Source organism: Vitis vinifera, chromosome 17 (assembly GCF_030704535.1).
Source record: "Vitis vinifera cultivar Pinot Noir 40024 chromosome 17, ASM3070453v1".
NCBI lineage: Eukaryota > Viridiplantae > Streptophyta > Magnoliopsida > Vitales > Vitaceae > Vitis > Vitis vinifera.
The window spans coordinates 16,894,968-16,921,739 of NC_081821.1; the positions used below are offsets into that span (position 1 = coordinate 16,894,968).

At 42.8% G+C, this 26,772-nt stretch overlaps 2 pseudogenes; both read right to left on the minus strand.

The window, feature by feature from the left end:
• Positions 1-2,281: 2,281 nt before the first annotated feature.
• Positions 2,282-3,011, minus strand: LOC100262191 (18S rRNA (guanine-N(7))-methyltransferase RID2-like; annotated as a pseudogene).
• An 18,771-nt stretch (positions 3,012-21,782) lies between these two features.
• Positions 21,783-22,449, minus strand: LOC100263982 (18S rRNA (guanine-N(7))-methyltransferase RID2-like; annotated as a pseudogene).
• Positions 22,450-26,772: the final 4,323 nt, after the last annotated feature.

The window sequence follows — 26,772 nt, forward strand, 5'->3', positions numbered from 1 at the left end:
CTTGTCTTGGTCATCAGGATGGGTTTCCCATGATGAGTGCACTAGTGTATGTGATGCACACTGGACTAGACCTACGATGAATCATGACGCAAGGCTATCAATTGTCATGATTCACCAAGCTACTATACTACATGGACTCTCATCCTTGAGAGGATATTGAGCCTATGCCAAAATCAATAGAAGGCTTTGACCTATGGGTGAGATCCTAAAGTAGTCATATATCGCTATAGATTGGGTCATTATTGATGGAGGTTGGTGACAATAGGTATTCTCAATAGAGGCGCCATGATATCTCATGGGATTGAAACAACGTGTCCCCTATCCAAAGGGCATGCGATCATGAAATTTGTGACCACAGTAATTCTTTTAGTAGAATTTGACATATGCTTTTTGGAGTTAGAGTATGTCAATTGATCACATAATAAGTGGGATCGGTGACTCAAGAATTTGAGAGGTAATCTTGATAGGTGATAACACTACCTTCTTAGATCACGTACGCTAGTTCATGGGGAGTCTACATGGAGTGGATAGTAGGTCACATACCTGAGCACTTGGTGTCTTATTGTAATATACATAGGATACTAGAGTGCAGTTGACTCTTTGTGGTGGGATGTTGAGTCAATTTTAGAATTTGATTTTGAGGGATCCAGTACTCCTATGGGTCCTAGTGGTTCTCACTTTGAGCTCATATTCCTTGTTGGCATGACTTATGAGGGTTTGATAGGTTTTTAGTTCACTTTTGTGCATAAGGGTGTTTTGGTAATTCCATAAGGTTGCATAGGGATAAGTGAGTGGTATCTTTGGACTTGATTACTTGATTAATTAAGTCTTTTATGGTTAATTAATCAATTAGTAACCTTTTTAGGCTAGATTAAGTGACCTAAGCTCATGGTGGGCTTAAGTCACATAAGCCGAGTATGAAACCTATAAATACCCCTTTACGGGTTAGGGTTTCCAAGTCTTGCCATTCTCCCCTTCAATTTAGAGAGAGAACCCTACCCTCTACCCTTGAGATCTTCACCATCTCAGTGCCTAGACACAAGGAAGAGTCATCGGGTGGAAGATCATGGTGTTTACAAGATCCATTATGAATTTAGAGTTATCTACATCGATTGGAATTGATCCAAGAACATCCATATCAAAAGTATGTGGATTTATTCTCAATATCTATGTTTTCTATGGTATCCACATTTTTTTTTAATACCTATTTATCTGTTGTGAGAGATTTTGAGAGCCTAGGATAGATTTGCATGCACCCTACTAATGGGAAAAACTTGAATCTCTTCGTTTTCCAAGTCCAAATCAGGTTAGGAACATGCATAACTATCCTAGGCTTTTTCTAAATCCTATGCACAATGGAAAAATAATATTTTTATACTTTAAAAGGATTTAGAAAGTGCTAACAAAAACCATACCTCAGATTTGGATGTTGCCAAATCAAATCCATATGGTGAAGATAAAGATCGAAATTGCAGAAGTCTCGTAAACCTGAAGTCTTCCGCCTGATGACTCAAACCTTGATCTTGGCACACTTCTGGTGGGGAGGAAAAGAGGGTGGAGGCTATGACTCTCAATCTCTCTAGATGGTGGAAGATAAAAGATATAGAAACCTTAACCCCTAGGGATATTTATAAGGTTCCTAAGTGGGCTTAAGTGACTTGAGCTCACATGGGCTTGGGTCACTTAATCTAGCCTAAAATGGGTTCTAATTTATTAATTAACCCAATAGGGTTTACTAATTAATCAATTAGCCCAATCTAGAGACCTTGTTCACTAACCCCTAAGCAATCTTGCGTAATTACCAAAACGTCCTTATGCACAAAAGTGAATGTAGAGCCAATCCGACCCTCATAACCCATGCCAACAAGGTAGATGAGCTCAGATCAAGGACCACTAGGACCCATAAGAATATTGGCTTCCTCAAAATCCAATTCTAAAGTTGATTCAACATCCCACTATAGAGAATCAACTGAACTCTAGTATCCTATGTAAATAACATTGAGACACCAAGTACACAATTAATGAACCTAAAAAAAAATGCTATGGATGGAAAACGGAAGAGTTGGAATTACTTGGAAAATTAGATTTTAGAAGATCATATGCAAAACGGAGTTTAGAAAATCATTACTTATCATTATTATTATTATTATTATTATTATTATTGATAAAAAATGAAACCATAAGGAGAGACGACACGTGGCCTAAAATGGGGCCATGCATAGGTGGCCATGCACACTGGAAACTGGCATACGCATAGGCACTGGGTTGAAATAGACTGTCACTAAGGAAAGTGATCCCCAGCTGGGAGGTGCACTGCCCAATGTAGACACTCAATTTTGATTCCACATTTTGGCGTTTTTGCTACTTCCTCAACTTTCGTTTCTAGGACAGCTGTGGTCAGTGAGGGTGGGCCACCAATGAAGACAAAGTACTCCTTTCTACTCTTAGTTCTATGTGGATAATTGACAACCACACCACCAGAAAATCCAACATGCAAACCCAAGATTGAACTCACATTAGGCAACATTTTCAGGATATATTTGGAGCACTGCTCCTGCTCCCTCTGCTGAATATCTACATGATGATGCAAAGTAAACCTTCAATCTCTATCGCGACTCATGTAAAGACTTGTCAACATTGCATACCCACTGAACGGCTGAGATGTTGTTAGCACCTTCAACGGCTCCTGGTCAAAGTCCTAAACCTTGACCCACGTCTCCAAGTGATGAAATGTCACACATTGATGCAACAATATACCCTGACTCTGAGATATCTAAACCAATCCATTGGTGTCTTTTCTCAAACAACGCGTCCCCACAAAGTCCAGGTCCACAATCGATGTCAATGAATAATCTAGAAACTCCATTATCGGGCAAAGCAAGCAGCTCCGATGCTCTTTCTGAGAGCTTGGCCTGAATTTCGATGATCTAAGAAGAGGAAACATACATGCGAGCTTCGGTGTCACTGTAGAATATCTCAAGCCGCACCTGAAGTTCCGACCACGACGACATCCCTCTACTTCTATTCCAATCGGTTATGGTATGAGAAAACATCAGTTTCTTTCTCAGACACAAGAAGCACGCTCGTATCAATTAATAATCTGTCTTCTAGTTCCGAAACGCAACGTCTTCGCCCATGTGCGTGAGCAGTGGGCTAAAAAGGAAAACTAGACGCTATAGAGGCTGCATTATTGATGCTGAGGCAAGACACCACCTTCTTTACTGATCCTGTAGAACACAGGTGCTAATAGTGATGGGTGTGGAGATTGCGGGTCGCGAGTGATGGAATGGAATGGGGGAAGCGGTGGAAAAAAGAAATGGAGTTGTGTGCATGGTGATGATATCAACTGTCAATGATGGGTATGAGGAGGAAATGGGTATGGCGGGCGTGCATGCATGAAGGATAAATGGGTATGGAATTGAGGTAGCCACATGCACGGGGCTTCATGCACATGGAAATGATGAAAATGAGCGGGTGGGGGATGAACGACATGAGGAGATAGGTTAAGCAAGCATGGAGGGTGATTGAAGTGGCCATGTGCATAAGGCTCCATGCACATGAAAGAAATAATAGAAATGAGAGGAGGGTGGTTTTGATGGGTGGTGAGGGCGGATGGCATAGGAGAATACGGGCATGGGGTGGAAGTGTAATGACCGGGTATTTTATGCCACGTTAGCAATTTTAGTTTGAAAAGTCTTATTTTGTGTGATGGTTGAAAAGTCAAAAAGAAAAGTGTTTGGAGAACACGTGTCAATTTCGGATTGGTAAATTTCGTTTTATTGTGTCGTTCAATTAAACGAATTGAAAATTTTATGTCATATCAGCCTTAGGATAGAAAATTTCTTAGGATTTTAGAAATTGGAAATTTCCGGGAACGAAAAACGAAAACGAAAATGAAAAATAAATAAATTAAGATTAATTAGAATTAATTAAGAAAAATTAATTAATTAATTAATTAAATTGATGAATAATAATATTGAGAAAATTAGTTTTTAATTGGTGTTAATAAATAAAATTGTGTGTTAGAATGAAAAAAAAAATGAATTAGAAATCAAATAAAATAATTAGAATAAACAAAAAAAAGAAAATAAAACATATAAAACAAATATATTCAATGGGCTTTGAATATTGGTTGTTAAGGTAATGGGTTGTAAAAAAAAAAAAAAAAAAAAATTAATGGAGTTGGGCTTAAGTGGCTTGGTGGCTTTTAAAAGCCTAGTGGGCTGTTAATAAAAAGAAAGGAATTGAGTTGGGCTTGGATGTGGGCTTAAGTGGCTGTCATGTGAAGTGGGCTGTTAAAAAAAAAAAAAAGGAAAAAAAAAAAAAGAGGAGAAGTGGAAAACTGCAGCACGCACGTGGGGAGAAGAGAGAGGCTACTGTGCATAAATTAGGGCACTCGCCGGATTTTTGACCGGCCGTTTGGACGGCCAAACGATCTCCTTTCGGCCCAAATTCGGAGGAAGTACTCTATTTGACTAGAGGAACAAGCCTGCAGTGGCTGATTTCGTTTTTAACGGCTAAATTTTCAGATCTGAGGTAGGGGACCCTAACCCTAAAACTTAAATTTTTATGTTTTTCTCTTGAAAAAAAATTGTAGATACTGTCATTATGAGTTAATTAGGAATTATGGGTGTTGTATGAATTTTTCTAGAATATTTGGAATTTGTTTGGAATTTTTGGAATTTCGGGAAATTGATTTTGATTGATAATTAATTGTTTTGAAATGTAAAAAAATTATTAGATGGGTTGGAAAATTCCAAAATTTGGGTTAAATTTCAAATATAATGATTTGTGAATTTTTAGGCATTGGTTAGAATATTTTCGAAAATTTTAGGGTAAATAGTTAGTTAATTTTGGATAGTAGAAATTATTATAATGGTTGAAAAATTTTGTAAGTGTGGTAAAATCTCAAGATTTTTTATATGCAATTTTTTGAATATTTATTTGGGATATTATCGGAAATTGTAATGTGTGAAATTATTTTATTGGATTATTGGGGAATGTTGAGATTGTTGAATTATTGAGGAATTTTAGAAATTGTGGCATTCATTGCATCATGGTTGTATGAAGAAAAAAAATTCTGTGAAAAGTGTATGAAATGGAAAAAATAAATAAATAGTGATGAAAAGCGAAAGCCCGTGTGAGGCAAACTAAGAAGGGAGAGAGATCCCTAGGGTGAAAGACCCAAAAGTTTACCTCGGGAAGACTCCAAATGGGGAGTATATTTGGGTGCGGACGCGTATCCTTCGGTGAAAGCCCGAGAATGATAGTGCATTGTATGACTGTGTGTCACACGTTCATATGCATTCATTTAATGATTGGATGTTGTGGAATTAAGTATAACATTATATTGTTAAATTGTGTGACTTGATTTATATTGGTGATCTGTTGCGGTTGGGTTCTTGAAATTTAGTAATCCCCCATTAACCCTTTGGGTGTTAGGCACCCTACTTAGCAACGTGGAAATGCTCACCCCTTTCTTTTTATATATTTTTAGATGCAGATATCACTCCTGAGGATCCACGGATGGGACAGGGAGGACTTCAGGATGCCCCTGGAGCAGTTTAGTGGAAGGGCTTTATTTTTTTATTGTGTTTATGGTATTGAGACCTTGTAATAAGTGAATTATGGATAATGTAATAAGACCTTAATTTGATTAAGGGGATTTCATGAAATTTTAATTTTGGGATGCAATGATGTTTATTAAATCTTGATGTGTTTGAGTAAGGTTTAAAATATTGTTAGTTGGTGAGAACCTAGTGAGACTTATATGTGGAAAAAAAAAATTCAGAGTGTTTTAGTTGACTGCCAACGTGGAATAGGAGAAACCCTTAGGGTCAAACCTTTGACCTGGGGTCACGGGCCAAATTTTGGGTCGCCCGGGATTTGGGTCGTGACAGGAAGAGTAGGAAACGAGTATGGTAAGTATGATGATATGGGTAAGTTGGGTAGTGAGGGAAAGTGAGAAAAATAGGTTAATGACCTTGTTCATGGGTAGCATGGATGGTAGGGACATAATATGAGGAATGGGTTAGTGGGATGGTTGGTAAGAAAGATAGGGAGATGAATATGGTAATGGGTTCGACAAAGTGATGAGTTCGTGTGAGATGAATTGTGGGTAATGAGAGCAAGGGACGGAGAGATGAGCGGCAAGGTGTTTACATGGTGGCTCAAGTTCATGGAGAACGGAAAATGAATGGGTGGGGGAATGCATGGCGGAACCGGTAATGGAAGGTGGTGAGGGGAATGGGTTTAAGGGGTATTAGAAAATGAGGATATAGGTGGAGGTATGTATGGGTATGGAAAAGGGCAGTAGGTATGAAGGAAGGTGGTGAGCATGGTGCATGTTCATTTTCTCTTTTAGTTGCCATTTGGAAACCCCCACACTAATAGAAGTAGGGTCATGAGGGTGCTGGTGAGACAAGCCACCCGTATATGCATCTAATGACCAATCGTTCAACATAATTGTGCGGAAGCATATTTAGAATATTATTTGCGTATTGCTCATTCACAATTCTCCAATACCCATCAATCATTGTTGTTGAGAGGACGCTGACAGAGCCCATAATCTAGACCTTAATTCGTCATCACTGGCTTGACTCTAGTAATGAGTCTACTCGGTCCAAAGCGACAACCATTTCAGGTTTAAGGATACCAGCTTCAACACAATCATGGGGGCAACTTCCATCCCACCCATCTCATGCACATCCCATGGAAGAAGATGTAATGGCCTTTCATACCCATAGCCTAAAAATATATCTTTAGCTATCTCTTGCTCCTTCGGGCATAGGTGAGAAAACAGATGCACACCAAGGACAAATACCAGAAATAGGGGAAAGTAGCCAAAATAGAGCACAAAGGGTAGAAACAAAAAGGGAAATCATACAAGCCACGCTTCACATTTTTATCAACGGGCCTTGATGAGGTTGAGTGAAATCGAATGAGTATCAGGTGGAAAACAAAACATGATTGCATGTATTTTCATGAGGAAGCTTAAACAAGGCTAAGTTAATATTTAGCAAAAACCAAATAAATAAGGAACATGAACGTGTTATAGCGCCACAAAACCGACCTAAAGGTCAGCCAAAACATACCTATAGTACTTGATGTATATTCCTAATCAATAGATAGCACTCAAGAATTAGCAGAGAAAAGAAAAGAAAAGCATGCCGATTGGAATGAGTTCAAAGCCCATAATAATCATACTTGAAAATAATCCTCCCCAAGAAGCCGTGTCCAATTTCTTGCCGCTCCACTGGTTCCCTCTTCTTCCCTCTAGCTACTTTTTCCTCAAGTCACCTCAAAATCACAACCCTCAAGCAACCCGCAACTCTTTCATTTTTTAGATTCTCTCTTTCTTCACTCTCAGCACCTCCTCTTTCTCTAGTTTTCTCTCTCCAAGCTAAATATCCTACCGTCACCTTCAAGCTACTCTCCCTGGTTTTTCTCCAACAGTTGGTATCCTCCCCAAATCATGTCCTCTCCCCGTCCAAAAAAAACCTTTTCCCCATTTTCTTTGCTCTATAACCAGCCCAAAAAATCTCTCTCTCTCACCAGCTAACTTGCAGAACCCACTCATTTGTCCCCCCCAAGCTATGATCATCACCTATCATTTGTCCTAGCTTCCTAAAAACTGCCAAGACTCTCTGTAACCGCCACCTTTTCACTCAGTTGTCTTCCTCCTTTTCAAACAGTTGTGTCCCCTCTTTCTGAAACAAGTCCTCATCAGCTGCCTTTTCTTCCTGCTTTCCATCCCATCTGGCCACCCAAAAATAGCTCATTCCCAGTCCTCTTTGGCTGCCCAAGAATGGCTCACCTATCGGCCGCTTTATTTCACTTTCAGTCATATCTTTGGCTGCCCAAGAACAGCTCATTCTCGGGGTGGCCAGACGAACAAAGAGGGAAGCCAGAAGGAGAGAAAAGAAAACTAAAAAAGAAATGAAGAGAAAAGAAAACCACAAAAAGAAATGCCCCCATTTGAGGGTGTCTACAAATATGCCCCTCTTCGGTAGAGTTCATGAGTGTAAGGAATATGAACATTGGAATGAAAAGAAAGTGTGAAAAATGAGTGGAATGAAGTGAACTCTATTGAAGAACAAAGAAAGACCCCCAAAAGGTACACAAGTAAAACATAAACTCGCTCAAACCGAACAAAGGGCTTTGATCCTAAGAAGAAAACATCTCTCAAGGCGCCTCTAAAACCGCCCCAAGGACCTAGACTCGCTTTAAGATGTCTCTAAAAGTGACTCGAAAAATTGATGTCAAAGATGAGTAATAGTCGAACCACTTAGGAGTATGGGAAAGAATGCGTCCAAAGCGGACTGCCCTATGTGAACTACATGAGAATGCTATATGTAGGGCGCCCAACAACATGATCAAAATATGTGTCATGAACTCAAAGGATTATGTCATGTGTGGGAGAAAGGGGAAGTCTAGAAGAGAATGATGAATAAGCGATAAGCACAAGATAACAAGGCGAGGAAAGACCGAGGACGAACATAGAACCATGAAGATAAGATGTGTAATGCCAGTGAATATGAATGTTAGGAGCCGAGACTCTAAATGACAAGGTTGAGGATAAATGACTCTGAACACCAAAAGGATGAAAGATAATGACTCTAAATGCCTGAATGAGTATGCACAATAGCTCTGAACTCTAAAACTAAAGGAAGATGGTGGCACCAAATGCTAAGTTAGACGATGGCTCTGAACGCCAAAATGAAGACACAACTCTAAACGCCAAACTGGAGAAGATGATGGCTCTAAATGCCAAACTGTGGATGTGGCTCTGAACATCAAACTGCGAACAATGGCTTTGAATGCTAGGAATGGTGAAGATATGATGACTCTGAATGTCGAACTAAGGACAAATGATGGCTCTGAGCGCCAAACTAAGGATGCGACTCTGAACGTTAAACTATGAACGACGGCTCTGAACGCCAAACTATGAACGATGACTCTGAACAGCAAGAATAGTGAAAAGATGTGGTGACTTTGAATGCCAAAACTTAGAATAGATGATGACTCTAAACACCGAAACTAAGAAGGGATGATGACTCTGAATGCCGAGACTGAGAAGGGATGAAGGCTCTGAATGCCGAAACTAAGAAGAGATGATGGCTCTTAACGCCGAAACTGAGAAGCGATGATGGCTCTGAACACCGAAACTAAGGATGATGATGGCTCTGAACGTTGAAACTGAGAAGGGATGATGGCTCTGGATGCCTAGACTGGGAAGAATGAAGGCTTTGAATGCTGAAACTGAGAAGGGATGAAGGCTTTGAACGCCGAAACTGAGAAGCGATGATGGCTCTGAACACCAAAACTGAGGATGACGATGGCTCTGAACGATGAAACTAAGAAGGAATGATGGCATTGAATGCCGAGACTAAGAAGGGATGAAGGCTCTGAATGCTGAAATGGGGAAGGGATGATGGCTCTGAACGCCGAAACTGAGGATGATGATGGCTCTAAATGCCAAAACTGAGAAGCGATGATAGCTCTGAATGCCAAAACTGAGAATGATGATGGCTCTGAATGCCAAAACTGAGAATAATGATGGCTCTGAATGTTGAAACTGAGAATGATGGTGGCTCTGAACTTTGAACTAGAAGGGATGGTGGCTCTGAACGTCGGAACTGAGAAGAGATGATGGCTCTAAACGCCGAAAATGAGAAGCGATGATGACTCTGAACATCGAAACTGAGGATGATGGTGGCTCTGAACGTCGAAACTGAGAAGCGATGATGACTCTGAGCGCTAAACTGGGAATGATGATGGCTCTGAACGTCGAAACTGAGAATGCGACTTAGAACGTCAAACTGAAAATGCGAAGAGATAATGAGGGGGAGATATGCCCTAGTGTAGCATGCTGCTACAACTCTCAATCCACAAAAATGGTCTGAAAGAGACTCCATGAGTCTCAAAGGATGCTTTGCTAGCAAGTCGGAATGGTGAAATCAACTATGAACATAGTCTCATAACCCATCTGACTAAAATACGAGACCTGGTGAAGCGTCATAACGATTCGGATGCCTCTGACTCAAAATGCTCTACTGGGGGAATCCATCGTCGTATCAAAGGAATGATCCACTAGGGAGTCACAAGAGAATAGTCCGTCAAGGTAACTACTACGATCTCAATCTACTGAAGAGTCATAGATGGTAGGGCAGTCAAACCTCTGAGGTCGTGCTTTGCTGAAGGCTCATCTTGGCAAACATCATCGAGATTGTGGCCATCAATGTGACTAAACATTCCTCGACCAAGTAATGTGGACTGTAACAAGTCTCTGAGAAAACAATCATCTCCATAGCAGAAAGGGGATCTCCACAGCTGAAAGGGGGGAATATGCCCTAGTATAGCAACTAGGGCGTCCGGTCTGTCCTGATAACTTGAGAATGACTCAATAGGGATGTATAGGAGATCCGACTTGTACCCCAGTGAAATGATGATGCAAGAGTCTACACATCTGAGATAACTACATCCAAGAATCATGACAACATCAGAAAATACAAGCTCGACCGAATGTCTCAAGAAAGGCTCCACATGAGAATCAAGGCGAAATGGAAGTGAATCATCAGCCTGACGTGCATCTCGTAACTGGGGATGATCATGCAAATCAATGGAGATCTACAAATCTCAACCGAAAATGAAATATTCCCTAGTATGGCATCAGATGTGTGATAGGTCAAAAAAATCAAATGGCCTCAAGTTATCTATCATCAGGAGCGCGATCCTCATCATTCAAATCCATAACTGAATCAGACCCACGGATAAAAAAGACACACCTTAGAAGGGGAAATATGATGACATTCGAATGCCGAGAAATGCGGGCCTAACTGAATGGCTCAAGGAGGGCTCCATTGGAGGATCATAATAAAATAACGAACGGGTCCTCGTCTCGGCGTGTATCTCGTAAGTGGGGATGATCGTGCGACTCCATGAAGATCTGTAAATCTCACCCAAAATGGAATATGCCCCAGTATGGCATCGAACGTACAATAGGCCAAAAAAATCAAATGACGTCAAATCACCTATTAGAAAATGTGCAATCCCTATCATCCACATCCGTGACTGAATAGGATATAAGCGTCCAAAAGGCGTCTCCCAGAATAAAGCATGATGACATCTGAATGCAAAAAAATGTGGGTCTGACTGAGTGGCTCAAGAGAGGCTCCACTAGGGGATCGTGAAAAGATAACGAACACATCCTCGTCTCGATGTGTATCTCGTAACTGGGGATGATCATACAAGTCTATGAAAATCCATGAATCTCATCCGAAATGGAAATATACCGCCGTATGACATCGAATGTGTGGTAGATTAGAAAAATTAGGCAATACCAAATCATCAATCATCAAATATGCAATCCCGGTCATCCAAACCCACTACTGAAACAAACCTAAACATCAATGAAGCGTCTCCCAAAAGAAGAAGCATGATGATATCCAAATATCAACCAAATCTCAAATACCTGTCCAAGTAGGGGCTGTCAAGGACAACATATGATCCCATGGCCTCAGGGTGGTCTTAAGACACGGGATGTAACATACGCCAAGGTGATAAGGTAATAGAAATGAAGGGAAACTAGGCCCAAATACCCAATGATAAAAAACCCATGCCTTTATGTATAAAATGCAACATGTATAGAAAATCTCGTGAGCCATGGACCTGAATGTGCCTAATGTGAATATAATATCAATAACGAGGCAATGAAGAAAAATGATCTGATAACGAGATGTGTAAGGATGATGCATAAGAAGTGTCAAACTGGGAATAAGGGTTGCTGTAAGAAAAGGACAAGGGGTGAGATGAGGATGATGAATCAAAAGCAAAATGAAGCGAAGAACACAAAGAGGAGTGATGAACCGCTCAAATCTAACATGAAGTGAAGTCACATCAGCGATGAATGTAATGATGGAATGGACAATGACCTAAGCAACTAAGAGAAGGTCACTCATCTCACTCTCAAAATACACGACAAAGTGAATACAAAGAAAAAGAGGATTTCAGAAAGCTCACATACGAACTCTCACCAACAAACATACTCGATAAGATGACCCTCAAATATCAATATACACGCTCAATGATGGAGAATGCTATGCACATACACACATGAGCTTATTTTTCTTTTCCTTTCATTTTTTTTTTTATTTTTTCCTTACATATATACAAATGCACATACCCTGAACATGAACAAAATAAATCCAAAAGATGATATCAATAATGGATAGATATGCTCTCAAGTGCTAAGGTAACAAAAACTATCTCTGACCAGATGAGCTTCTCAAACTAAAGATCTTTGAACCAATGTTCGTGGGATAGATAATGGAAATGATATGAGTATCTCCCATGTAATGAACTGAAGAGGATTACCACTCAGGGTGGAGAGGATATGAAACAAAACAAGTAGTAGATAGAACAAAGAATAAGGGATGAAGAACACGACCAATGAGATGTGATGAAATGCAATAGAGCGATGGTAGGAAAATAATGAGAGAATGATGCACCTATAGGTCCAAGACTCATGAGACTCCTAAACAATGTATACATATGCTAGAGAGCCCCTATCCTAGTGTAAAAAGTGAGCAAGGGAGTAAGAAATAAAGGTTATAATGCATATGCGAGGCTCAATGAGCTAGCAACGGTTTATATATCAAAAGGGAATAACAAGGTATATGGCTAACCGAAATGATGGCCACCCATCCTATGACCATGGTCTCAAACATAGTACCTCTTTAGCTGATCCACATTGGTCGGCTCTGAGAATCGACTTCCATCTAGATCCATCAACCATGCAGCACCCTCTGGGGTCAAATCCCTGATGAAACAAGGTCTGCTCCAATTGGGTCTGAACTTCCCTTTGGGATCTCTGATCAATCCCTTGATGATCTTCAGAACCAAGTCACCTATTCGTAATGGTCTAGGCTTGACCCGCTTCTTTAAAGCACGAGTCATCTTCCTCTGGTAAGTACAGACATGGTCTACTGCCCTCAATCTCCTCTCATCTAGGGGATTGAGTTGGTCTAATCGAGCTTGAGCTCAATCTGCCTCTGAAATCTGCTACTCTAATGCTGCTCTCAATGAACCCATCTCAATCTCAACTGGTAGCATTGCCTCCATACTGTACACTAAGGAGTAGGGTGTGGCTCCTATAGAAGTGTGAAAAGAAGTCTGATAAGCCCACAATGCGAATGGGAGCTTCTCTGACCAATCCTAGGAAGTCTTAACCATCCTCCGCAAGATCCTCTTTATATTCTTATTTGCGGCCTCTACCGCTCTATTAGTCTGCAACTTGTACACAAACGATCTATGATGTTGAATACCATATTTTTGTAACAAAGTGTCAACATCTGCTCTAAAATGTACTCCTCTATCGGAAATCAACTCATGAGGGACTCCATAGCGACAAATAATGTGTGATCTGATGAAACTAGCAACCCTAGATGATGTCAATCTCGCATACGAAGCAGCCTCCACCCACTTGGTGAAGTAATCGATGACAACCAAGATGAACTCATGACCACTAGAAGACTTCGGCGAAATCCTCCCAATGATGTCGATACCCCATATTGAAAATGGTCATGGTGAAGTCAATGCATGTAACTCTGAAGGGGGCACGTGAATGAGGTCCCCATGTACTTGACACTCAGGACATCTCTAAACAAACTGGCAACAGTCTGTCTCCATGGTCAACTAGAAATAGCCAATCCTCATGATCTTACGGGCTAGCATATGCCCTCCCATATGTGGCCTGTAGACTCCCGCATAAACCTCTCTCATCACTCGATCAGCAGAGGTGCGGTCTAAGCACAATAGCAACATCCCATCAACTGATCGTCAATACAATGTCTCTCCGTATATCACAAATCGGGTGGCCAACTGTCTCAATGCCCTCTTATCCTTGGTCGTGGCGACCTTAGGATATGTGCCAAGTCTCATAAACTAGTATATGTCATGGTACCAAGGTAAGCCATCATCAAACTTTGCTTCATCAATCAAGCAACAATAAGCAAGAATTGATATCGACTCAATCAGTAAAGGGCGAACAACGGTACCAATGGGAATATCAATCATGGAAGCTAGAGTAGCTAAGGCATTAGCGAACTGGTTCTGCGCTCTAGGTAGATGTGTATATCTCAAATCATCAAATCTCCCAACCAGTAGCTCCAAATATGCAAGGTAAAGCCTAAGCTTCACATCTCTAGTCTTCTAATGGCCCTAAATCTATCTCAATACTGAATTGGAGTTACTAAACACCACCATCTGTCTAATCCCGAGCTCACGTGTTGTCTCCAATCCCAAGATACAAGCCTCATACTCAACAATATTGTTCGTGGCAGGATGTCGATCTGAGAATGCCAAACGAGTGGATCTAGGAATATGGTCACCATGAGGGGCTATCAACAAGACACCTATCCCGTATCCTGAATGGTTGGCTGCACCATCAAAGTACATGTGCCAACCCGACAGACTAGTCACAGTAGCAACATCCTCATCTAGGAAATCATCATCAATAGCTCTATCATTAGAAACTGGTAATGAGGCTAAGTGATCTGCAATAATGCTCCCTCTGATAGACTTTTGAGTGACATAATGAATGTCAAACTTAGTCAGAAGTACCAACCATCTCATGAGGCGACCGACCAAAGCAGGCCTATCAAACAAATATCTCAAGGGATTTAGACGGGATATCAAGTGCACTAAATACTCGGTCATGTAATGTCTCAGTCTCTGAGTAGCCCAAACCAATGCCAAGCAGTAGCGCTCAATCATAACGTATCTCATCTCATAATCAAGTATCCTCTTACTCAAATAATAAATAGCTCGCTCCTTACCCGAATCATCGAGCTAAGCCAACATGCAACCCAAAGCTACGTTTGAAACTGACAGGTATAAGAGTAAAGAACGACCTGGTGTAGGAGGCACCAAGACTGGAAGTGACAACAAGTACTCTCTGATCCTCTCAAATGCACGCTAACACTGATCATCCCAAACAGTAGGCTGACTCTTCCTCAAGAGTCGAAAAATAGGTTCATAGATGTCTGTCAATCTGACAATGAATCTGTTGATGTACTGAAGTCGACCCAAGAAGCCTCTGATCTCTCTCTCGATCCTCGGTGCAGGCATGTCAAGGATGGATTTGATCTTATCTGAATCTGCCTCTATGCCTCTCTTACTGATCATGTCCTAGGAGCTTCCTAGAAGTCACTCCAAAAGTGCACTTCTTAGGATTCAGTCTCAATCTGAACTACTTGATCCTCTCAAAGAATCTCTTCAAGGCTGCTAGGTGATATACACTATCTTAGGATTTCACTATCATGTCGTTTACATAAACCTTAACATCCTGATGCATCATGTCATGGAATAGAGTAGTCGTTGCTCTATGATAAGTAGCTCCTACGTTCTTCAATCCGAATGGCATGACTCAGTAGCAATAAATACCCCACTCGGTAATGAAGGACGTCTTCTCCATGTCCTCTAAAGCCATCAAAATCTGACTGTACCCAAAAAATCTGTCCATAAAGGACAACATCGAATGACCTGTCGTATTGTCAACTAACATGTCAATGTGTGGGAGAGGAAAATCATCCTTAGGACTCGCCATGATGAGATCTTAGAAATCAACACAGACTCTCACCTTGCCGTCCTTCTTGAGAACAGGGACGACATTGTCCATCCACTTAGGATACTCGACCATAGATAGAAATCCTACACTAAGCTGCTTCTGGATCTCCTCTTTCACCTGCAAACTCCAACGAGGGTGCAATCGCCTCAACTTTTGCTTAACCAGTTCGACATGAGGCAGAAGTGGCAAGTGATGCTGGACTATGGATGGATCAAGGCCTGACATGTCCTCATAGGACCATGCAAAAACATCCAAATACGATCTGATCAACTAGGTGAGGCCATCCCTCTCATCTGTAGACAAATCTAATCCAATCCTCAGCTCCCTCGGCTGGTCTACTATACCAAAATCAACAACCTCAGCGTCTCCTGTGGCAGGTGAAACTCTCTGATCAATGGGGTTCGAATCAGAAGTAGAAGATGAGTCATCATCTTAATCGTGCTATACAATCTCATCATCTATATCAAATATCTGTGATGTGGGTGAAGAGGGTACAAATAAAGTGACATCACAAGAGACAGGCAGATACTCGAAAATGCTGAAATCCATAAATGAAGAGTCATGAACATCGTCGGAAAGGGAGAAAAATCCCGATAAAACATCAAATGAAAGAGGTGGGTCCACAAAGTCGGACGCTCCCTCAACTAGGCCAACAAGGCCATCAAATAAATCATCAACAGCTGTAGCATCCTCAATAGACTCCGGAGTAGGGGCGGTCAGGATCTCCTTAGCTATCTCGATGACGGACACCCTGAAAAGATAAAATAGTGAAGCGAGCTCAAGCTGAAATATCTCCTTGATCTGGCTCAAACTGATCGCGAGCATCTCATCGGTGAACTTGTCATGTGGCATAACTCCATCCACTATGTCTCCGATCTCAACAAATGTCTCGTGCTCATTGATCTCATCCAGGAAATAGAGCGTCATAAGGCTTATGTGATCTAGAGATGAAGGGGCGGCCAATGTAGATGTCGAAGTGCCAGGGGCTCCATCACTCAACTGTAATTGACGGACGAGGCGTTGTAGCTCGACCTCGTGCGTGGTACTGAGTCCCCCAATGATCCCGTTTGAATGGGTCTATGGCTCTGATGCTCTCACGAAGTAGTCCGCCAAACTCATGGTGTATGGACGAACAGGATAATCGAACAACGTATGAGTCAGTCGAGCCCTCACCCACTCCTTGCGCAATCGCACCATATATTTATAATCAGCCTCATTGGGGATGAACCCAAGTCCGAATGGTACATCGTGATCGAGGATAGACATGAACTCACTGGGCCCGTGCTGACGTCGCCCCAACCCCATATCGGGTAGATAAAACATGCTCCTCATCATCTCGAGCACCACTGTGCTACCATAATGATCAAATGACATAGCCACATAGTCTAGGTAAAAATCCTCCATTTCTAGGGTCTGCACCTCATCGAACGTGAATCCAGTCAGAAATAGGTTGTCATCACTGTGATTGATCTGAAGTATTGGCTCAAAAGAAATAAACATATCTCCCACAGACTACACTGTGATGATCTGGCCATCGTGAATGAACTTCACCTTCTGATGAAGGGAAGAATGAATGGTCTCGGCTCTATGGATCCAAGGTCGGCCCTTTTGCAGGTTAAAGGATGTGGGAATCCTCAAAACCTGGAATACAGTGACAAATGTAGTCGGACCTATCATTAACTCAATCTCTAAAGTGCCCATGACCTCCCTCCGACTATTGTCATATGCTCGAACGGTCTGAGTCGAGGGACGAAAATCAGAGGGTCCGTAGCCAAGGGCGATGGCAGTGGCTAGAGGGCAGATGTTCAGGGCTGAGCCATTGTCTAGAAGGACAGATGAGACTCGATGACTTGAAAAACTGACAGATATATAAAGGAGACGTGTGTTGTCCAAACCCTTTGATGGCAAGTCATCATCCGAAAACACTATGCATGTGAATCTGCTAGCCTTCACCATATGGATCAACCCCTTCGGAGTGGTGGTAGTCTTGACTTTGATCTAGCTCAAGGCTCAAATCAAAGCATCTCGATGAGTGCTGGAAGATGTTAACAAGCCCTAGATAGAAGTACGAGCTTGAGTGCTCTATAATTACCTCAAAATCTCATCATCTTCCCTCCCTCCTGGGAAGACGTCCCCTCCAAGGGTCTAGCGGCTGCGGGGGGCTGCTGTTGTACCATTCTACCCCCGTGGATAACATACTGCACATCTAAAGTGTGAGCATCATTGACATATGGAGTATGAGACACATCAACATACGGAGTCGGAACCTCATCAACATCTGTAATCAAAACAAACAGAGTCCGAACACTGTAATATGGGAAGATCGATGGCTTGATAGTGGTCGTCTGTACTGATTTCGCCTCAGGGACCAGTCTGAATGGTGTGGACATCCGAGGGTCCAAAATCACTCTGCCTATCTCATAAATCTCATCTGATACTATGGGCTCTGTCTCTTACTCATCCCAACTCAGCATGTGGATATGATCGTCAAGCTCAACGAAGTCGATGGAGTGCATGCTATTGATTGAAGGGGGAATCACGTGTGTAGTGTGAGCTGGTAATGGGTTCGTGGTTACACTCGACTGACCCAAGTGGACCACACCCTAATCAATCAGATCCTGGATGACATGTCTCAAAGTGGTACAACGATCTGTCTCATGTCTTGGTACTTGATGATACGCACAGTATAGATCCATCCTGAACTTAGGCGGAACAAGCTGAGGTGGTGGTCTAGGAGTGAGAACCGTTAACAATCCGACCTCTATAAGCTTTTGAAGAGCCTGGTTCAACGGCATGCCTAACTGTGAAAATTGTCTCTGTGTCCTCAAAGAAAAAGGAGCAGAGGTCTGCTGAGCTCTAGGCCTGGGATAAGATGTCGTAGGTCTCACAGCAAACTGTGCTGCATAGCATGGCTGCACTGCGGCAGAATATGAGACAGTAGGTCTCTTTGTGTCCTGTGCGGTGTGGTGAGGCAGTGCTAATGTAGGAGGCATGTAGGTCTGATCATATGATCGTGAAGGTTCTCGTGGTCTATACTGCACACGAGACGATGGTGGGTAGTAGAGTCCAAAAGTCTGCCCAACTGTTTGATAGCGTCTAAGAGGTCTCAACCCTGCTGAACCAATAACACCCACATCTCCCGATCTCTATCCCCCTAAGGGCTTCTTCCGCTTCGAATCAAAAGAAGAAGACTCAGACCATAATCCTTTGGTTATGCCCTCCTCTATACCATACAAGGCCTGTACCAAAGATCCAAAATCTGTATGAGAAAATCTCATCAAGTGCCGACCAAATCGAGGTTGCAAGCTCCTCATAATCATGTTGATCTGATCCCTCTCAGATGGCCTGTCAATGACTTGTGAAATCTTCTCCCTCCAGCGGGAGATAAATGAAGTGACTAACTCCTCTGGCCTCTATCTCAATGCCTCTAACTCTCTCCTCGAGACGTTAATGATAGTATTAAATGTGAACTGTCTCAAAAACTCTTGGGCCAAATCATCCTAAGTCCGACGGCGTGATACATCCAATGAAGCAAACCATCGTTGTGCTGTACCACTCAAGGATATAGGGAAAAGCATAATCATTTGGGCCTCATTCAGTCCATGGGCCCTCATGATTGTACTGTAAAGCCTCAAATGGATGCGAGGATAGCCGATTCCCATGTATCTCTCAATCTCGGGCATCCTAAACTTAGCCGGTAAACTAGCCACTAGTGCTCCATCAAAATCTTCCCAAGTAACAACTCTGTCTGAAGTCCTCAACTGCCTCAACCTCTACTCAAGCCTATCCATGCGAGCATGTGGGTCCTCTGAGGTCAGGGTGGGCACGATGACAGGAGACAGGGCAACCTCAGTCTGACTATGCAAAGTGAAAAGTATAGCCCGCGGTGCTGACTGACTAGGTGGAAGGGGTGGTGGCACCATAAGGTCATACCGGGCACCATCCTGAGGAGGGTCCTCCTGGGCCTGCTGCCCACCTATCCTCCAGCCGAGGCTAGCTATAGCCTCCTAAATCAAAGTCATGGCTGCAGCAAACTGGTCAACGGTAACTATCTGTGAGTCCATATCTCTCTAATATGATCTTTGGTTTGACGGGTATGATGCTCTGATCAATCTGCCCCCAACTCGGATCCAAGAAGTCGAACCCAAACCGAATGTATCAATGCTCCTACAATAGTGGAAATACTAGTTAAGATATGGGGTAAGGGAAGCTCCACAAGGAAAGTCTACCAAATATGTCGAAAGGTAACCCAAAAACAATCAAAGTGATATCCAATCCCGAGCAGATATGTAAGAGACTACTATGAAGGTAACTAAACCTATCACTACTGAACCGGCTCTGAAGGCCCACAGATGCACCCATGTGTTAGGAAATAAAATCCTGATTAAAAGATCTAAGGCTACCCTTACAAGGTCAAGGTGGCTCTAAAAGGATAAGGGTAGACTTTAAAGGATCCCTAGTAGAAGCGATCGTACCCTCCGGCTGTACGCAACCCTCTGCACACCTCCGAAGAGACGGGGCGCTTCTATGTAAGGTGATCATCACCTCCACACATGCACTGCCTCGACATCTCAAGGGGTTTCCTATGGTGAAATATCTCGACACTCTCAACTCTCAGCAACCAACTAGAGTGCACAATGAGCGGCGTGGGTGCATCCGAAAGCCCTATGAAGCTAAAATAGAAATAGGAAACACACTGGCTACACAAATATCCATGAAACCTAACTCAGGGCTATACAGGTCTTCAATGATTGAACTCCAATCGACATCAAAGTGTCGGTCACCTCCAGAATGCTCCCAAACATCAATATAGCCCATCCTTAGACCCTACTCCTAACCTTTGGCTCGGTTAGAGAACAAGCACACCCAAGGCCTCACACTTGCAAAAGTGAGAACCGAAACGAAGGAAATGACCAAAATCAGAGGGTTGAAGATAAGGGGATAGATGTGCGGCCCACACGGACAAGTGACATGCAACCATGCAGAGGCGGGCAGTCATGCAACATACAATCACGCAAAGCTCAAATATATCACCATGTCCACACACAGGATAAGCGAGAATACTACAATCAAGATGAATAGTGATACAGACATCATACTCAAAGATGACCAAGATAATATATAGGCAAGTGAATCAATACATCAAGTCAAATGATATACAATAGAGAGTCTATGCATGTGAGGTGATCAGAACAATCAAGGCAAAAATCAGGGTCACTATGCCAAACAATGCAAGATAATTGATCAATACAACCAGCATATCAATGTCTCAAACGAATATAGCGATAAAACACAGAAAGAATCATTACATCAAAAAGCCTCAATCAAGATAATCAGTCATCACAATCAGTACATCAATATCTCAAATGAATACAATAACCAAGTATGCATCCAAGAATATCCATAAGCTCTCAATGTGCAATAAAAAAAACAAGTACCCACTGATTAACTAATCAAATGCCACATTTGCCTCATCTTAAGTTCAATCTTGACCCTCAAAATCATCCCCAACGGAGTTGCCATTTTGTGGACCCTATATTTCGCTCGATGAGTTCCCACTCAATGGTGAAACTCAGTTTTTTTTTCATTTGTTGAAAAATATGATTTTTTTTTTAAAAGACTTAGAGTCACCACTTATTTTTGTTTTATTTTTAAAGGAAAAACAAAATAAGAAAGAAAAACCTTAAGTGTAACTCCTTATTTGGAAAAGCGGGTCTCTACTAATAAAATGAAGTAATCATGGAAATTGGTAGGGAAATCATTGGATACTCTAAACGATCGTGAACATATGGGAATCAAAACACCTATAAAGAATGGCTAGAGTGAGAGCGGGTGCGTACCTTGGCAACGGGCCATAATACGCTATAAAAAAATGAGGTTAATGCACAATTAATGAACCTAAAAAAAATGCTATGAATGGAAAACGGAAGAGTTGGAATTACTTGGAAAATTAGAATTTAGAATATCATATGCAAAATGGAGTTTATAAAATCATTACTTATTATTATTATTATTATTATTATTATTTATTGGCCATGAAGACTGGAAACTGGCATGCACATAGGCACCGGGTTGAGATAGACTGTCACTAGGGAAAGTGATCTCCAGTTGGGAGGTGCACTGCCCAATGCAGACACTCAATTCTAATTCCACATTATGGCGTTTTTGCTGCTTCCTGAACTTTCGTTTCTAGGACAGCTGTGCTCAGTGAGGGTGGGCCACCAATGAAGACAAAGTACTCCTTTCTACTCTTAGTTCTATGCGGATAATTGACAACCACACCACCAGAAAATCCAGCATGCAAACCCAAGACTGAACTCACATTAGGCAACATTTTCAAGATATATTTGGAGCACTGCTCTCGCTCCCTCTGCTGAATATCTACATGATGATACAAAGTAAACCTTCAATCTCTATCGCAACTCGTGCAAGGACTTGTCAACATTGCATACCCACTGAACGGTTGAGATGTTGTTAGCCCCTTCAACGACTCCTGGTCGAAGTCCTAAACCTTGACCCACGTCTCCAAGCGATGGATCAACGTCACACATTGATGCAACAGTATGCCCTGACTCTGAGATATCTAAACCAATCCACTGGTGTCTTTTCTCAAACAGCGCGTCCCTATAAAGTCCAGGTCCACAATCGATGCCAATGAATAATCTGGAAACTCCATTATCGGGCAAAGCAAGCAGCTCCTATGCTCTTTCTGAGAGCTTGGCTTGAATTTCGATGATCCAAGAAAAGGAAACATGCCTGCGAGCTTCGGTGTCACTGTAGAATATCTCAGGTCGCACCTGAAGTTCCGACCGCGACGACATCCCTCTACTTCTGTTCCAATCGGTTATGGTATGAGAAAACGGATCAGTTTCTTTCTCAGACACAAGAAGCACGCTCGTATCAATTAACAATCCGTCTTCCAGTTCTGAAACGCAACGTCTTCGCTCGTGTGCGTGAGCAGTGGGCTAAAAAGGAAAACTAGACATTATAGAGGCTACATTATTGATGCTGAGGCAAGACACCACCTTTATTACTGATCCTGTAGAACACGGGTGCGAATAGTGATGGGTGTGGAGACTGCGGGTCGCGAGTGATGGAATGGAACGGGGGAAGCGGTGGAAAAAAGAAATGGAGTTGTGTGCATGGTGATGATATCGGCTATCAAAGACAGGTATGAGGAGGAAATGGGTATGACGGCTTGCATGCATGAAGGATAAATGGGTATGGAATGGAGGTGGCCACATGCATGGGGCTTCATGCACGTGGAAATGATGAAAATGAGCGGGTGGGGGATGAACGACATGAGGAGTAGGTTAAGCAAGCATGGAGGGTGATTGGAGTGGCCGTGTGCATGGGGCTCCATGCACGTGAAAGAAATAATAGAAATGAGAAGAGGTGGCTTTGATGGGTGGTGAGGGTGGATGGCATAGGAGAATACGGGCATGGGATGGAAGAGTGGTGAGGAAACGGGTATGGTAAGTATGATGATATGGGTAAGTTGGGTAGTGAGGGAAAGTGAGAAAAATGGGTTAATGACCTTGTTCATGGGTGGCATGGATGGTAGGGACATAGTATAAGGAATGGGTTAGTGGGATGGTTGGGAAATGGATATGAGGATGTAGAGAGAGGGAAGGTGGTGAGATTAGATGGGCATGGTTGGTAAGAAAGATAGAGAGATGAATATGGTAATGAGTTCGTGTGAGATGAATCGTGGGTAATGAGAGCAAGGGACAGAGAGATGAGCGGCAAGGCGTTTACATGGTGGCTCAAGTTCATGGAGAACAGAAAACGAATGGGTGGGGGAATGCATGGCGAAACCGGTAATGGAAGGTGGTGAGGGGAACGGGTTTAAGGGGTATTGGAAAATGAGGATATAGGTGGTGGTATGTATGGGTATGGAAAAGGGCAGTAGGTATGAAGGAAGGTGGTGAGCATGGTGCTTGTTTATTTTCTCTTTTAGTTGCCATTTGGAAACCCCCACACTAACAGAAGCAAGGTCATGAGGGTGAAGGTGAGACAAGCCACCAGTAAATGCATCTAATGACCAATCGTTCAACACAATTGTGCGGAAGCATATTCAGAATATTATTCGTGTATTGCTCATTCACAATTCTCCAAAACCCATCAATCTTTGCTATTGAGAGGACGCTAACAGAGCTCATAATTTAGACCTCAATTCGTCATCACTGGCTTGACTCTAGTAATGAGTCTACTCGGTCCAAAGCGACAACCATTTCGGGTTTAAGGATACCAGCTTCAACACAACCATGGGGGCAACTTCCATCCCACCCATCTCATGCACATCCCATGGAAGAAGATGTAGTGGCCTTTCATACCCATAGCCTGAAAATATATCTTTGGCTATCTCTTGCTCTTACGGGCAGAGGTGAGAAAACGGATGCACACCAAGGACAAATACCAGAAATAGGGGAAAATAGCCAAAACAGAGCACAAAGGGTAGAAACAAAGAAGGAAATCAAACAAGCCATGCTTCACATTTTTATCAACGAGCCTTGATGAGGGTGAGTGAAATCAAACGAGCATCGGGTGGAAAACAAAACATGATTGCATGTATTTTCATGAGAAAGCTTAAACAAGGCCAAGTTAATATTCACCAAAAACCAAATAAATGAGGAACATGAACGTGCTATAACGCCATAAAACCGACCTAAAGGTCAGCCAAAACATACCTGTAGCACTTGATGTCTATTCCCAATCAACAGACAGTGTTGATACCTCGCGCTCCTGATGTTCCACGTAGTTGCCAAATGGATGGATGCGCGACCTCAACCAAAATAGGTTCTTGATTCAGTCGTTATACCTGCAAAAAAGACATCCGGACAGGGTGTCCGGATGCACCCTCCGATGGTTTTGTTAGCCATGGTTTGGGAGAGAGATAAATCAGTTGGATTTTTACTAGGTATAGCAAGCTTACCCTCCTCTTTGTGTGAAGGTTGATATATATAGTATCAGAAGCTTTGATTCCCTCTTTAATGGCAGGGAGATATTTTGTGTTGTTATGATGACATTAGGTGGTGGCAGGGCTATCACCACCCTACGGGTGGCTGACAGAGATCGTGGTAGGTGATGCGGCTGTCAGAGATCGTGGGAAGTGACCATGTGGAATGATCATAGGAAGTGACTTGTTGTCACTTCATCTTGTCCTCTCACCCTGCAGGCGGCGGAACGTGGGCCATGACAGGCTGTTGTGGTAACGTGTGAGACTTGCTTACTTCAGTCAATGATCCGGGCCATTGTATCCGGATGGCATATGTTGATCATCCAGATGTATTGTGTAAGCCGTCCGGATGATATGTTTATAAGTGTCGTTTGATCTTCCTTGAGGTAGTCCGGAAAAGCGTGCCATGTGTGCTTTATAGGAAGATCCGGATGAGGGTGACTCAGATGACAATGCGTGTCATGTGTCACTGTAAGATGCGTGCCACGTGTTCCCGGAGGGAGGGGTCCCTACAATGCCCCCCTTTTTAACTTGCCTATTTTGCCTGAGCAAAAATGGGCGGGTTAAAAAATAATTGGTTTTTTGAAACCGAAGTCGACTTTTTGTCTGGTTGGGCCACGTGGCGAGTGGGGGTGCGGGAGCCAAAAAGGCTTTTATGATGAGCCGCCGACTCTGGGTATTCCCAGGCAGCATGTCGTTTCAATGATGGCGTTGTTGGGCGTTTGGCTTTCCGAGGGGCTGTCCCCCTATAAATAGCATACTGTGCCCACTGTTGCTTTTTTCCTATTGCGTTTTTTCTGAGATTGCTTTCTTCTTCAACCTTGTGCGTACCTTCGCTTCTTCTGAGTGAAACCCTAGAATTTCCTGACGGTGATTTGTTGCGTTTTGACGGTGTTTACCTTGCGATTTGCAACCCTTGCCTTTCTCTTACATTTGGTACGTATTCCTTGTGCCTTGTTCTTTTCTTTTCTGTGTTTTGGTGTTGTTGGTTTGTTTGGGCGAGTGTTGTTTGTGACTGGGTGTTTTGTCAGTTGTTGTGCGAGGGTTTTGACTGTGTTTTAAGGGTTTCTGTTGCCCCCCTGTGTGTTTTTTTGTGGGTTGGGGGTTTCTTGTTGGGGTAGAGTCGAGGATTTTGGAATGGGTATATTGGTGGTGCGAGGTTTTCTGAGAGTTGTTATCGTTTAGGGTTTGTGGAGTTGGTTTGTTGTGTTTTTGACTGGTGGTACTTCCTTCACGCAGATTTTTATTCGTGAGGGTGAAAAAATGTCTACGACCTAAGAAGCGACTTCGTCTGGCTCATCGGAAGGTGCCCGTGCTGAGAAATCTATTGACAAATTGAGTGTGAAGGAGTTCCGCGAACGTTTCTGTATTCCAAATGGTGTGCTCGTGGAATTTTTGGATGGAGAAGCCGTGTCTACCGAGAAGGCTGAAGGCATTGCTATCAGTTTTGCCAAGGAGCAATTCAACGCTGGGCTCCGGTTCCCTCTCCCATCACTTTTCAAGGAGTTCCTTCACTTCACACAGATCCCACCGGCCTTCATTCATCCTAATATTGTCCAGGTGCTGATGGGATGCAGCGTCCTCAGCCTGCTTTACAACTTGGACCTCTCACTGCTAGAGGTTCTGTTTGTCTATTCCCTCAAGAAGGGAAAGAATGATATATTCAGCATGGCTGCTCACCTGCCCTCTCTTCAACTAGTGACTGAGTTGCCGGATTCAACGAAGGGAGGAGCCAAGGGCCATATGGTGGTCCGGGGTGTCTGGGCGGGCCTGCGGGGGCATCCGGATAGGCCGTTTTCCCTAAACCATTCTCTGGATCTCCCGGGTAAGTCAGTTTGCAAGTTTTGTTCGGCAATCATGTTGTTGTATTGATTGAGAGGTTTACCAGTTAGACTAACAATTTGGTTTTGCTGATAATGTAGGTCCGGACAAAAGGGGTCGCGTAGTTGAGTGGGTGGAGAAAGCGTCATTCCTTCGGCTAAACAAGCTATTTGAGGTCTCTGCCACTGAGAGGCAGTACGAGACGTTGCTTACTGCGCGGAACCTATCAGCCGTCACCTGGGAGTCCCAGGAATATGTTATCAACATTCTCCCTCGGAAGCTACCAAAACAGGTAGTGCCCGGGGAACATTATATTTTGAAGGACCTCCCTTTCTACAAGGAGGTGCAAAAGGCGGATGATGAG